Source organism: Corvus kubaryi, unplaced genomic scaffold, assembly GCF_017639235.1.
Source record: "Corvus kubaryi isolate FWS band 111438036 unplaced genomic scaffold, C.kubaryi_AGA036_p1.0 37308, whole genome shotgun sequence".
NCBI lineage: Eukaryota > Metazoa > Chordata > Aves > Passeriformes > Corvidae > Corvus > Corvus kubaryi.
Genome location: NW_024581096.1, coordinates 6,576,120 through 6,589,593, shown reverse-complemented (window position 1 = coordinate 6,589,593; position 13,474 = coordinate 6,576,120). Strand labels below are relative to the sequence as shown.

The 13,474-nt window shown below is 41.3% G+C and overlaps 1 protein-coding gene and 1 long non-coding RNA gene across 6 annotated transcripts in view; both read right to left on the bottom strand.

Annotated features, from left to right (window-relative positions):
• The window catches only part of ARL15 (ADP ribosylation factor like GTPase 15), a 251,984-nt gene that overhangs the window by 193,559 nt on the left and 44,951 nt on the right, over positions 1–13,474 (bottom strand). The gene's annotated exons all lie outside the window — the stretch shown is intronic.
• Positions 10,827–13,474, bottom strand: part of LOC121664799 — a 7,564-nt gene continuing 4,916 nt past the window's right edge. The window contains exon 3 of the long non-coding RNA XR_006016134.1: positions 10,827–10,838. This is a non-coding gene — a long non-coding RNA (uncharacterized LOC121664799). The remainder of the gene's footprint in view (positions 10,839–13,474) is intronic.

The window sequence follows — 13,474 nt, the reverse complement described above, 5'->3', positions numbered from 1 at the left end:
AGAACTAACCTAAGTTTAGGCAGAACAATATATGCCCTATCAATGTTTCAGACACATAGCGAAAGGCATGTTTCGCAGGCTTTAGAATTTCCGAAGACTCCCCTCCATGCTCTGCAACAGGACAGCACTGCCATCTACTGCTCACTGCCGCAGCACAACCCTTTAACACACGTCCAAAAAGTCTCCACCAGCTTAAAAACACCACCTCTCCCAAGCAGAATCAAAGACAGAACCCTGAGAAGCGAGTCCCAGGGAAGACACCTGCCCCAGTAACTCCTCTAGCGGTTCTGTAATTGTACATAATACAAAACAAACGTCTGTGTTTCTTTATCAGATGTCTCACGGAGCACAGAATTAACTGGAGCAGAGGGGGAAGAGAGCTGCAGCTGCTCCCCAGAGGCATTCACCAGGTAGCTGTGCAGTGCCCTCTTCTGCCTTCCCACCAACGCAGCTGTACACTTCCTGAACACGGAGTTCTTTTTCCATTTTCCAGTCCTTTTCAGAGTACAAACATTAATCTGTTTGTATCCTGAGAAGCTATCCACTTTCACACATACACAAACATTACACGGTTACACAAATTACATACCCAGTGTTGTAAGCAAAACAATCATTAATTTTCCCAATTTTAGCACAACAGATTCATTTCTACCACATGCTATAGACTCAAGTCTTTTTAAAACAAAGCTTGTGGATAAACCACAGACTAGCTAATAAAAAGGTATTTCATTCATCTGCTTTAAAGAGGTGTCAGGAAATTACTGACATATTCAAATCACTTTAATCACAATCTTGATATGATGAAGAATTTAGTAGAATGAAAGCACAAGGATGTATTTGTGCCACTGCCTTTCTAACTGAAAGAAAATAAGCTAAACCAGTAAGCTTGACAGATTTTGAAGAATCCATCCTCAAAAGTGCTATTCCCACTAACAACAAATTTGGATCCACTAGAAACTGATGCACATAATTTGAAGAAAAGGAATTATGGATTTTTGCTGATGCAGAACATCTCACACGGTAATAATGATGATGAAACTACTGAAACAATCTGTAAATACATTGAAGACAAATTGAACTACCTCATTATGAAAAACAAAAAAGTTATTACTATTTTGCAGGATACAAATAGCCACGTAATCACTTCAATCATAAAGCAAGCATCATATAATTACAGCACATAGTTACTCAAGTCTCCCAGATTCCATGGCAACAAAAGGTTACCTGTTACCATATGTGGTAATTTGAACTTGATGGTGACAAGTGGCAGAGGTGGAAAACAACTGAGGTGAGAATAAAAAACTGAGAATAATTGTGTAATCTGTAATTATAATATTGTGAAGTTACACATACAGTTTTCATTTGCTGTTGTTTTGTGGTGTTTGAGTTTGTTTGGGGATTTTTTTGTATGGCAGTCTATCAAAATGTGAATGACCTTGCAGAAACTTTAAGAATCTTTAAAATCTTAAAAAACCCTCCCAAAATACCTCTGCAGACACTCTACCCCTGTTTCTTCTTAAAACAATTTTTCAGAGAATGTGCAAATATACTTGCAGAACCCACAAAAGCAAGTCACAGCATCCTCTCTATTTTCTATACCCGGCAGACAAAAAGAAATACAGATTAATTTCTTCACAGGTGACATTATACTGGGGATCTGCCACAGGCCACTCAAACAGGAAGACCAAGCTGATGAGGTCCTCTACAGACAGACAGGAGTGGCCTCACGTTCACATGTCCTGGTCCTCACAGGAAAGTTCAACCTCCCCAGTTATCTGTTGGAGAGACAACATAGCAGGGCAGTCCAGGAGGTTCTTGGAATGTGTTGGTGGTAACTTCCTTCTCCAAGTGACAGGTAGCCTGGGAGGAGTACCAAGCAACCAAGAATCACATTAGGAAAGCTACAGGCCTCATATTAGTAAATCTGGTCGGGGACATCAAGGGCAGTAAGAAAAGCTCCTATACATGTGGGACTGATAAAAGGAAGATTAGGGAAAATACAGGACCCGTCCAGGAAGAAATGGACAACAACAAGGAAAAGGCTGAAGTGCTCAATGACTTTGTTGCTTTCAGTCGTCACCAGCAAATGTTCCAGCCATACTGCCCAAATAGCAGAAGGAAAAGGGAGGGACTGCGAGAATGTAGAATCACTCAACCACCATAGAAGAAGATCAGGTTCAGCACCATCTGTGGAACCTGAAAGTACACAAGCCCATGGGAATGGGTAATATACATCCACAGGTGTGCTGAGGGAGCTGGCCAAGGAAGTGGCTAAGCCAATGTGAATCATATTTGAGATGTCATGGCAGTTCAGTAAAGTTCCCACTGACTAGAAAAGGGGAAATACAATCCCCATTTATAAAAGAGACGTAAGGAAGACACAGGAAATTACAGGGCTGGGAGTGCCACCTCAGTTCCCAGCAAGATCATGGAGCAGATTCTCCTGAAAACTATGCTAATGCACATGGAAAATAAGGAGGTGAATGGTAACCTAAAGGGTAAATCATACCTGACAAATCGGGTGGCCTTCTCTTGACAGGATTATGGCTACGTGGTGGATGAGGGAGAGAGAGCAACTTACCTCATCTACCCGAACTTGTGCATAGCATTTGACACTGTTCTGATGACACTGTCCCTAAACTGGCGAGAATGGATTTAATAGATGGACCATTCAGTGGGTAAGGAATTGGCTGGATGGCTGCACACAAAGAGCCACAGTCGATGTCTCAGCATCCAAGCAGACAGTAACGAGTGACGTTCCTCAGGGTCAGCTTGGCTGAAAATCTTTGTTGGCAACATGCTTGGTGGGATCAAGTGTACCTTCAGCAAGTCTGTCAACAACACCAAACAGTGTGGTGCAGGCAACATGCAGGAGGAGAGGGATGCCGTCCAGAAGGGTCTTGAAAGACTTGAGAAGAGGACTTGTGCGAACCTCATGAAGTTCAACAAAGCCAAGTGCAAGGTGCTGCACCTGGCTTGGGGCAATCCCAAGCACAAATACAAGCTGAGCAGAGAATAGATTGAGAGCAGCTTGGGACATCTGGTAGCCAAAAAGCTCAATACGACCCAGCAATGTGCACTCACAGCCCAAAAAGCCAGTCATGTCCTGGGCTACATCCAATGAAGAGGCCACCAGGGCGAGGGAGAGGATTCTGCTCCTCTGCTGCGCTCTCATGAGACCCCACCTGGAGCACTGAATCAGCATTGGAGCATCCACCATAAGAAGGACATGGCTCTCTTAGAGCAGACCCAGGAAGGGTCACAAAAGTGCTCAGAGGGCTGGAGCACCCATCCTATAGGTAGGTTGAGAGACCTGGACTTGTTCAGTCCAGAGAAGAGAAGTCCCCAGGGAGGCCTTATAGCACCTTTCTGAAGGAGCCTACAGGAAAGCTGGAGAGGGACTTTTGACAAGGGCATGTGCTGACAGGAGAAGGGGGAATGGCTTCAAACTGAAAAGAGGATAGATTTATGTTTGGTATTAGTAAGAAACTCTTTACTGTGAGTGGGTGAGTCACTCAAACAGGCTGCCCAGAGAAGTGGGGGATGACCCATCCCTAGAAGTGTTCAAGATTAGGCCGGGGGGGCTTTGAGCAACCTGGTTTAGTGGAAGGTGTACTGGCCCATGCCGAGGGGATTGGAAGTATATGATCTTATTGGTCCCTTCAAACCCCAGCCACTCTCCCTATGGTTATATGAACTGGAAAGCTGAAGAGATTCGATTTTCATACAGTTCTCATCAGGAAGTGCTGACCACATTAATCATTCTATCCCTCCAACAGACCTGCAAACAGATTTTAAGATATAAGTGGTAGACTACCAAATTCACCATGAAGAATTTATTTGGAACACACAGAAACCAACTTTCAGATTTTATATATACAAATCATTACCTTTTTCTTACAAGCTACGCCTCTTTTTTAAGTCACTTGTGAACAAGGGTATACTGGTTTTTGCTGGGGTAGAGTTAATTTTCCTCCCAGTGGCTGCTGTGGGCCTGTGTTTTGGATTTGTGCTGAACACAGGGTTGATAGTACAGAGTTATTTTTGCTATTGCTGAGCAGGGCTCACACAGAGCCAAGGCCTCTTCTGCTTCTCGTATCTCACTGGTGAGGGGGCTGGGGGTGCACGGGAGGTTGGGAGGAGACACAGCTGGGACAGGTGACCCCAACTGACCAGAGGGATATTCCAGAACATGTGACATCACACTCAGCATATAAAATGGGGGAAGAAGAAGGAATGGGGGGACATTTGGAGTGATGGTGTTGGCCTTCCCAAGTCACCATTACATGTGATGGGGCCCTGCTCTCCTGGAGATGGCTGAACACCTGCCTGCCCATGGGAAGCAGTGAATTAATTCCTTGTTTGCTTTGCCTGTGTGGGGGGCTTTTTTTTTCCCTATTACACTGTCTGTACCACAACCCACGAGTTCTCCTGCTTTTACCCTGCTGATTCTCTCCCTGATCTCACTCAGTAAGCGAGCAGCTGCCTAGGTTTGGCTGCTGGCTGGGGTTAAACGATGACAAAGGAATAAAGGTAAGCCCTACCTGTAAAGAGACACTTAAAATCTTGATGACAGAAAATAAAAAAATTCTAACTGAAATCTAGATGCTTCTTTTGGTAGTTCCCCCTCTTTATATCTGAAAAAAGGTGATCAGTTTTACACCTACCATAAGTCACTTATAAATCTGCAGCTCAATAATGACTTAAATTCTTTACTGTTCTTTACAGACAGTAAAAGGAAACAGGTTTCTCCATAAGTAAAGATCTTCTCTTTCCGAACTGAACATATAAGGTCACAGGTCTAATTTTATGTTTAGATTTAGAAGTAAAACCAGACTGTAGTAAAGAAATAGTTACCGACACGATGCTCATACTGAAAATTACTTCAGCTATTTATTTTTCTTACACAAAAGATACTAATTCATCTTTGGCAGCCTGAATAAATCATCTCACTTCATTAACAGGGTATCAGCTGTTCCCTCATCACAAGATGATTTCTGGGAATTAATACTGAAAGAAAATTATGTAAGTTGCAAAAGAACAGAGAGAAAAGAGAGTAGCTAGAATTGTTAGACAGTCTTTAAGGTGTCTAAGACAGTCTACTTCTGGGAAAAAAAAAATCCATTATTCAATGGAAATTGCAGCATTCCTGACAATAACGAAGAAAAGCGTAAGTTTAGTACACACATCTGTCTGAGAAAAAGCAAACAATGATGAAATAGTTTCCATTCCAACAGTAACTCAAGATGATGTTAAACAGCAGCTATTAATTGGACACTTTTACATCAGCAAAGCCAGATAGCTTGGATACAAGCATGCTGAGAGATCACATAGGTACCGGCTAGACTGGTAATGCTTACTGTCATTAAGGTTTGAAAAACTGGAATTGGAAAAGCTCACAAGAACAGCAAGAACAGAACTGCTATGTCAATATTTACAAAAGACAAATTGGATGCACTGAATAATTATGCCTGTCAGCCTAAAGAAGATTTTGTGAAGAAAAGTAATTTTTATGTAGTGAAATAGCTGATGAAAGATTTGATTATGAACAATTAAATTAAATTACACAATGAATGCAAATCAACAGGTCTACAGACAATAGACTTACTGTTCTTAAACTGGGTGTAAAAAGTATGTCTTTATGTAATATTCTTAAGTCTTCTGTAATATCCTACACTGCCAAACTGAGTGTATTTTCCTTAATCCATTAGAACAATCCAATACTGATGAAACACTTTTAAAGTTGTGTAAGTTTATTTGATTTATGGGCTCCTGGAAATACCTTTAAACAAGGCACTTTCATGGAGAGATTCATTTGCACTGTGGTCACACAGGATCTAGCCCATACTGTCTGATATTTAAGAGCACCCATCCCAAAGAAGCACAGGATCATCAGAAACAGTGAAAGAACACTGATAAAAAATGAAAAACACAGTTTGTCAATAAATTACTAGGTGTCCAGTAACACAGTAAAACTTGAAAGAGACACTGCTTGAATGAATCTGTGAAAGATAAACCTGTTTAAGTGACTGAATGTGCACTGGGTTTCTTAGAGAGAAGATTGTAGAAAGCAAATGGCAGGCCACACTGACTGTTCTGGGCACAGACAATAAATGGCAGGCCTAACAAGAAACAAAGTTGTGCACATTTCTATCTAGAAACTAGAAAGACGCTAGTACTTTCTGCCTTGGAAAATAACACCTCTGAAAATTGTTTTTGGGCATGGTAACTAAATTTGCTTGGGGCATCTATAAGGATCAGTCATAGCCTCAAAGGACTGATGTCTGCTTTGGAGAATCTAAATTGGAAAAGTAAGAAACTATTATGTCTGCAGTTGACACAAGAATAATCCCATGGCACTGCAGTTGTTTGTCCTGACACCCACAATGAAGAGTGTTCAATATGGAGAAAAATAGAATCAAAGAGGTCAGGGAAGAGTCACTAAAATGGGATGGTGAAAGAGCAGAAAAAAAAAATAATTCAAGGACTGAGGAACTCATAAATTCACCTTACAAAATAAAGAGTAAGGACAATCTTCCTCAAAACATACAGAAGAGGAGCAAAAATGCCATAGGCCTTCATTGAAGGAGCAGCAGCTAAAAACTAGAACTTCTTGCCCAGAGTATACTGGATTTTTTACTACTGAAAATACTCAAATCAGAACTAGAACTTTTGACCTTCACCCTAAAATGGTGTTGTAGTTTAGAGGATATCTGTAGATTTATTATGAATAAACCTAATCAGAACAAACCCTTCTGGATTTACATCTATTAATTTGGATATCCAACATATATTGTCTGGACAACCAGCAGCCATGGCTTTACTAAAACAGAGAGAAGGCAGTGCACATCCGGAAGCTGAGTAGTTCCATGCTTGGTTCCACCAGTGCCATTGTGGGCTGTTCAACATTTCGCAGTGCTGACAGACGCCCATATTATGCTGAAGCATCTCAGACACAGAGACAGCTCAGATTCAGAGAAGTAACTGACAAGGACATCATAGAGTTCACTAAGTTAAAACTGCTATAGACTGATCTTGGCTTATGAATCTTACAGAGTTCAGGGAGAACAAACAGCACAAAGTACAAAACCAGCATAATTCCCCATTTAAAACACAGCAGCGCAATCTTTTCAATGCAGAGAGAATACCTCTTTCAGGAGGACTCTGGTGCATGTCAGACCCAAGAAGAAAAGCAAACCTTTCCATAGGATGTTCTGTGGGACAGAGCAGCAGAAAAGGTTTCCTGCCTACCTAGCCTGTCACAGAGACATCAAAATATGCAGAAGCAGAAATCACTTCTGCAAGAAGAAAAAGAAAGGAGGCAGAGGGGGGAACAACACCACCCTTTTGTAATTCTCACTTTCTCTCCCTGCTATAGATAGGAAGACAGCTACAGGCACTGGTTAAGAAAAGAAAGGAGATCTAAAGATGTTAAAAGTAAGATAGCCACTACTCCTGCTACAGCTGAGAGGACACAGCATGTTCCTTTGTCCCTGCAGCTGGACACAAATGAGGAAGCATTTTGCTCATCTACTCCCATGTGTCAAATGGACTAAGTCTGGAGGACAGAATCCAAAGACAGAACATATTGACTTCAGGGTATTTCATCTGGCTGTCCGTTTCAAAAAGCTTTTTGTAAACTTTAAATTCTTGTTCCATGTTTGGTGTATCTCACCAAATTCCACAGAAAATGCATCCAGATTTCTATGACAGAAATTCTGTTTTGCTTGCAAGCATCACTCCAAAGAACTTCAGGCGCAAAAGTTGCATTGTTCACCTCTCACATCTAATGTAAGGTTCTCCAGGCAAATTTATGCTGCTGGTCACATGTATTGCATCCCTATGATTTTAACAGATGTGCCCACCTCCAGCTAGAAGTCAGTGAACTGAACACCAGCAGCAAGTTAGTCAGTGAAGCAAGCAAAACCAGCTCCTAATACAGAAAGCAGTTTGACTTAAACAGCTTTTATTTACTCAATTTTGAGAAGTAACAAACTGTATTTTTTCTATTTAGATCCAAAAATAGTCTATGTGTCCATATAAATAGATTTGTAAAGTCTGCACTGACTCAAGAATTAAAATGGTGTCTGTAGATGGCCATGTGGTAGTTTAGACAGCCTTTATTCAAACCAACGCAGTAGAGGAAATTCATCCTAAGTGCAGTGAGTTTGAAAGAAAGACACCAAAATTGTCATTCAGAAGAAGATCCGTTTCTGCTGAAACCACACTTCCCTTTCCCATATGGGAACTTACTATAGGGAACCTAACGACTGAGAAAACATTTCAGAGAAGAGTGTGCATACACACCCACATTGGAACAGATTACCAATTGTTAGGCTAGTGAAGGCAAGCATATTTCGCTAAAGCAATCCCTTCTCCTCTCAGGAGATAAATCTTAGGCAAACAATACTTGCTAGCAATGAAAACATAAGATGTCAACAGCTTTGTAGTTTGTTATGTTATTTAATATCAAGTTTGTACAAAGCACAGTGTGGGAATTAAAAAAAAAAATAAAAGAGAGACTGAAAAAACCCGCAGAAAGTAATTTCTGATGTTTTCAGGTCAAATTCAGAACATATTAGTTAGAAAAGTCTGGAATGATTCTGAACTACATAAGGCCTGTAGGAGTCTTGGAGATGTTCTCATGAGCCAAACAGGCATAAACAAAAGACAGCCTTAAAAAATGAGATAAATCTGAGTTTAAATTGAGCCAACATGGATAAAAAGAAAATAAAACAAATTCTACCTGACCTGAAACTCTCAGTAAGCCACAACACAAATGTCAGCTCTCTCCAAAGGACTGCAAAATGAAACAGATGTGGCTAAACAGACAATACCGTATTCTAAGAAAGCTCCCCCTGGAAATTTGGTTTACATTTAATAACTTGCATATAAAAATCATCCAAGGCACACTTTTTCCACAGCAAACCTTAAATATGATAAATTGCTCCCAGTAATGATAAATTGTTTCTGTTTCAGGTAACACTTTGCAGATAGAAGATGTATGCACCTACCTTGCACAGTTTTATTTCACTATTTAGGGATTATTTAGCACACATTAATGCCATTGAATATCCTTCAGCTCCCACATGTAGCAAAATCTAGAGTATGGCAAAATTAAAAGACTGAGAACTAATTCATGATCTAGAAAAATACAAATAGTAATGCCCAGAAGTATGATAGAGGACATCTGTGAACAAAATTTGGCATAAATTTCTCACAAAATTTGTGTCTTGATGACTGATGATACAAGTCTCTTAGACACAACAGCACAGTTCAAGCCAACACCTCCTCCTCTGAGCATGAAGCCAAACTGAAAGAAAAGCTTACAAGAATTTCCCAGCGACTTACATTGAACCAGGTGATGCAAAGTTGGCACTGGAATGCTGTCTTGGTTAACATCCTGATTTGGACCAGACGCTTCTAAGTCTAATATGAATAGAGCATCAGCTTCATATGAACAAGAAAAAGTATTTAACATTCAGGCAAGACTTACTTGGTAAATGCCAGAAGTGCAAGAGCATTCATGGATGCCTCATGAACTCTGACCCACTCTCATTCAGGACTAACAGTACAATTTTAAGAGCACTGTCTGAATATTTAATATAATCTGATGAGGCTTTTGTTAGAAGTTAGAGCAGTTAAATAAAGACTATCAGAAAAACACAGGGCCAAGATGGATTCAGAAGAGATTGCTGAGTCATCCAACAAGGTATGAAAGAACTCCAAGGCCGGAAACATCACAACCCTGTAAGAGCAGAAAATCCAACGCTTTCCTTTTGCTAACACTGCAGCTTACATAATCAATACAGGAATTGCATAAGCAGAAAAAAACCAATTCCATTTTTCAAAAGTGATCAGTTTTCTGGGCTTTAATTTTTAGACCAGTTTAACTCTAGCATTAAAATTTCTCTGAGTTACAGTATTCTATCTTCAACATTGTACTTTTTCTTTGTTTCTGGGGCAATTGGCAATTTAAACAGCTAGGAGAAACAGATGACAAAGCAACAGGTGGGGAAAACCCAGAAGGCCTAGAAAGTACAAAGGAATAAGGCTTGTGGAAACTTGATGTTGGCAAATTAAGTTTTCACTCAGCAGCTGAACAAATTCTCTGAAGTCTCCACTGCACATAATTTTATAATCTCTCAAAATAAGTCCCAAGACTTCACTTTTCTCTTTCATACAAATGAAAAGATTTGCATTAAGAAACTTCTTTTTCAGTACATTGTTCATTAGCAACTGGACAATATGAACAGAACACCCTTGATCACTTTACTTTGTATCAGTTGTCTTTTCACTATTTTCTACAAAACTTCTAAGACTAACCTTATCATGCAAAACTTTCTTCAAATCTTGAGAACAATACCAATAAAAACGTCATTACCATGCTATGAGTAAGATGCTTACAATGCTGCTACAAACAAGTACACTGTATTGGTTCATGAAATGATCTAAGAGGTGCTATATAAAGCATTTACAGTGAAAGTGAAGGTTGATGACCTTTCCTCCATGGTTTCCTTCATAGTACAAAACAAGAGAGCACATGGAGTGGACACTTGTTAGTCTCTATTAACTCAAAGAGATGCAGCAAAAGCTGTCGTGAGACAATTAGCACTCAGTGATGTCAAAAGGGGAGGCTCACCTCTTTCTGTGTCCCTTATGAGCTGCACATTCCTGCCCCTCACATGCCATAAGCCCTTGGTGCTAATTTGGTCCCTCATATAGACCATTCATGTACAGTGAACTGTCAGAAACCCCCCATAAGGCTGAAAGAAATAAACCAGCTTGCAAAACTGGCAGAAAAATAAACAGGAGAGTATAACTACCACACACACATGCTTAATCTCCCATGTCAGAACAAGTAGAAAGCTGGGGGGGTAATAAACCTCAGAGCAAAATTCCCTTTTCGGCAGCAAACTAGTCGTGGAAGCTCAGCTGTCCACCAAAGTCTCATTCTAACCACTCCCTCATTTTACAGGTTTGAACATTTACCTAGAGAAGAATTTGAAAAGTATCACGACAGCAGTCCATAACATTATAAACAAGGAAAGTGCTTCAATGAAAGAAGATCTCCAGGCTCTAGCTCACAACTACCTAGATATTTGTGCTAATTCTCACTTCCTTGAGTCTGAAAACTTATTCCTGGTTGAACAATGGAATCTTAACTAAAGAGTTAAAGTACTCTTGATCTTCATTTGCCCTTGTTTTCTCCCCTCCCAGATAAACACCATGCTCTTTCACATTTGGAGCCACTGCTGGATTTCAGTGCTGGCTTGTTTGTTTGCATCATGAGGTTTTCTTCTAGGCTCTGTTTGTTCTCAAATATATCTGAAATCTCTCTCCTCTGGAGTTCTTGGCACTCGTCGGCTTTCTTCATGAGCTTTGCAATACAAGACCTAAGGTGAGACAATTCAGAATCTGCCCCCGCCAACAACACAACTGTCTAACCAGAAGGGATTTACATGATTCTCCTTGCAAACCAGACAAATCTGTCTTCCTGGCACGTCTTTTTTCAGAGTGCCTAATAGCTTAGCTAAGATAATGGAAATGCCAGAATGGCAAACAGAGGAATAAAGTTGTTACAGGAAACTTCTGCTTGCTTCAAAAATCTTGCACCTATTTCAAAGAATTAGCTATGTAAAAACAACCCTGCCTTGAAAAATCACGGTGACAACTTTGCTCTTTCTCTTCTGCAAATGCTCCATAATTGGAAACAGAAGATTGGTACACTTCCTTCTCCAGGGAAAACTGCACAATGATCTGGAGATGATGCACTTGTAAAAACAGTAAGTATGCTAAATGAGTGGCTACTTCAAAACAAACAAACAAAATAAAAAGATCCCCCCTCCCAAAATGTACAATACAGCAAAACCCCACTGTTACAAGGTATTACAGAATCCAGTCATTGACAAGAACCAAATAGGTTCTACCCACTTACCCAGCAGCAAACACACTTAGAGAGCTGCAATGCTAGGAAAAAGACAGATTGTAAGGAACACAAATTATTTAAAACTCAAATTTAACGATTAGGCACTGTGAAAAATCCTCATAAACTTCCACGAGTTCATATGGGGAGTTTTTTATGTTTTTACTGAATGCTGGAGACCCCAACTGAATCTCAGGTACAAAGAATGACAGTTTTTATGTTCTTATCTCCCACACAAATACTACAGGGAGTAACAGTTCTACTATGCATTACTCAGATGCCCACAAATGGTCTGTTTCTAGAAAAATCAAATTTAAAAAAACCCCAAACACAAAAAACCAAAGGCAAACCACAAAGAGCCTAACAGCAGCAGAGATTTGCAGGACAACTGCAAACAAAGCAGATCACTGTGGATCCTCCCTACTATCCTCCTTCCTGCCTTTTCTCCCCAGTTTAGCCAAGGGGGAAGATTGCTGTGGATTGACACTCTTTCTGCAGAGCAGCAGCACTGCAGAAGGTGGTTGTGTCTTGGCTTTTCACAGCACAAAACCCTAGAAATGTTGGGGGCTGCAAGTAGAAATGTTGCCTTTCTGTTCTTACATTTTACATCCCTCTGCCCTAACACTAGTACACTGCTCATTTCCTGCTATCACCATGTCTCCCAGGTGTCAGGCTCAGGCACTCACTCACCCCAAAACTTCCACTGTGCAGGAAATGTTTGTTTACCATGAGGTGCTGCACTGTACCATTTCAAACACCCCAAGGGAACTACTCCAAATTAGGTCTCACACTCAGACTTAGCTCTCCCTTTCTGCAGTCCTGACTGCCATTGCCAGCCTTCTAGTCCCTCTGTAGTCTTGTACTCACAGGGTCGGGCCATCCCTGTTCTCCTTAATGTACAGGGTCACTTGTTCCAGCTTTATTCATTGCTCCGTCCAGCGTCCCGTGCCTCAGACCACAAAATCTCCCAGTAATTGCTTCAGATGCTCACAAGTCACAGGACTATCCTGTATTGCACTGAAGGCAAGATACTAGCAGAGAAAACAGTGGGGGAAAAAACCCAAACAAAATCAGCTCTCTCACCTCACACCACACACACTCACTCCCCTCATCCCCTCGACTTCAGAATTCCTAAACTTGCCCCAGTCTCTTCTCAGCCTTCTCCTCATAATAGAACCTTCGGTCACACCCTCCCTTTTGGCAGGGATCTAAAATTTGTTCATCCTCAGTCGGAATGAGGGCTCCATGTCTTAAACTGCAGCTTGAAACTAAGACTGCAAGCAGTGTTTTCACAACAACGTGCCATGACAGCTCTTCGCTAAAACACGAATCCGCCTCAACTGCAACTCTGGACGTTTCCCAGCAGCAGCACTGCCACACCTGCACTCCGTTCGCACAGCCCCGTGTCTGACGGTGCGAAGGCCGGGCGGAGGCGCGGTGCGGCCGGGCGGAGGCGCGGTGCGGCGGGGCGGAGGCGCGGTGCGGCGGGGCAGGACGAGCCAGCAGCCGCCAGCGCACAGCCTCCGCGCCGTCAGACACGGGGCTGTG